Source organism: Hevea brasiliensis, chromosome 13, assembly GCF_030052815.1.
Source record: "Hevea brasiliensis isolate MT/VB/25A 57/8 chromosome 13, ASM3005281v1, whole genome shotgun sequence".
NCBI classification, from domain to species: domain Eukaryota; kingdom Viridiplantae; phylum Streptophyta; class Magnoliopsida; order Malpighiales; family Euphorbiaceae; genus Hevea; species Hevea brasiliensis.
In genome coordinates this window covers 32,492,537-32,494,458 of record NC_079505.1, presented here as the reverse complement: position 1 = coordinate 32,494,458, position 1,922 = coordinate 32,492,537, and the positions used below count along the sequence as shown (strand labels likewise).

The window sequence follows — 1,922 nt, the reverse complement described above, 5'->3', positions numbered from 1 at the left end:
CACTCGGATTAGGGCAATTTTTAGGTCAACTTAGTTTGGTTTTCTGGGCAAGGTTTCTATTCCAAAGTTGTGCCATCATGTGTCTATTTACATGTCCAATTGGCCTTGCACCAATTTAACCTCTACAATTCCATTTATAATAGCCCAAACCTGCTGGACTCATGCTCAGTCCTGCAGGTCAGCCAAGGTAGCTCACCCATACACAAATGCCAAGCCTCAACTCACTTCATTTCCTCATTATACACATTCAAATGGTCACTAATTGACCATTACAAGGTTAATTTACCATTACATGGGCAAACCCTAATATTGTTCAAATGTCCAAGTTTTCAAGTTCCATTTATGCATTACACTTGCCTTACACTTGCACTTAAATGTTCAATCACTCATCTCATGTCAAGGGCAGCTCATAAACCCTTTGCTTCAAGAAAATTCATCAAACCCTAACCATCCCTAAGCTGCCAAAATTGTAGGGATGAATATACATAAATTTTATTTTGTTTTTCTTACAATTTCCACTTATCTCATGGCATTAAACATGAATTAAACAAGAAATGGAGGAGATTGGTCACTAACCTCAATTGATCTCTCTTCCAAGTTCCCAAATCTCCCTTTTTACTTCTTCTTTTTGCGAGCTATATGTTGTTTAAGGTGTGAGGAAGAGGTTTTGTGAAGCAAGATTAAAATCTTATGGTGGTTTATCAAGGAATTCTAGTGAGAAGTTTTGATCAACAATGGTGGAAGGAGTGAGAGGAAGGAGCACGACTGAAATGGGAAGAGAATTGCAAAATTTGTGTTTGTTTTTTACTTCATTTTAGTTGTATTTATCTCATTTTAATTGGCTTGTCAATTTCTAATTGGTGGGAAGCTTTTTAATGATGTCATCCTATATCATAAATCTAATTTAATTCCATTTTCTTTTTTACTTTGTTTTCTTATTTTCATTTCTCATTTTTAATTACACTTCTAGCAATATTTATTTATATTTTAGATCATAATAATTATTACTCAACTGGACAAGTCGACCAAAAATCACCTCTGAAGGCGAAATGACTAAAATGCCCTCCGTTTGGCTTAACAAACTAAAATTGTCTGTATCGATTGAAAAATTTTTCTAAGCATTTTCTTGGCATTCTAAAGCCATAAGAACCTCAATGACCCTTCTCTGGAGTCCCTCGGGTTTAGGGCTCCTAGTTGCGAGAACCGCAACTTCCCACTAGGTTACCCATCGCTAGGGCACCAGCTCATTTAACTTGGTTGTATTTTATTTCTAAAATTTTTCCTAAATTTTTCTTATTAATGTTTGAGTTAATTATGGTTTCTCACTTTAGTTTAAATATTTTTCCGGACATTCTAGCTATTCGGACCACACTGGTCACCGAAACAGTAGAATGTACGGAGTTGCTACAGAGAGGGTGTTACAACCCCTGCAGTTCTCATTGCATTTCCTCTTTCATTTGACCACTCATAATTATGGTATGCAACCCTTTCTAGAAGTTCAAGTGCTTGTTTCACTATTTTCTCCATTAGATCACCTTCTGCAGCTAAATCAACTATGCTCCTTGTAGAGGGTAGCAACCCATTATAGAAATTTTGCCCTAATAGCCAATCCTCTATGCCATGGTGTGGACATTCCCTCTGCAGGTCTTTATATCTTTCCCATGCGTCATAGAGTGATTCTCCTTCCTTTTGTCTAAAGGTGTTAAGCTCAAGCCTTAGTTTTGTAGTCTTTGCAAGTGGAAAATATCTTGCTAGAAAAGCTTGAGAGAGGTTTTCCCAAGTGGTGAACGTTCCAACCGGTTGAGAAAGTAACCACTTCCTTGCTCTGTCCCGAAGGGAGAATGGGAATGCTCTGAGTCTTATTGCTTGATCAGACACTCCATTAATCTTAAATGTGTCACATAGGGCAAGAAAGCACTGGA

At 37.3% G+C, this 1,922-nt stretch overlaps 1 non-coding gene across 1 annotated transcript; it reads left to right on the top strand.

The window, feature by feature from the left end:
- Nucleotides 1–1,615: 1,615 nt before the first annotated feature.
- LOC131172325 (small nucleolar RNA R71) lies at nucleotides 1,616–1,722 on the top strand. Its single transcript, XR_009142807.1, has one exon. It is a non-coding gene; the product is annotated as a small nucleolar RNA R71 (small nucleolar RNA).
- Nucleotides 1,723–1,922: the final 200 nt, after the last annotated feature.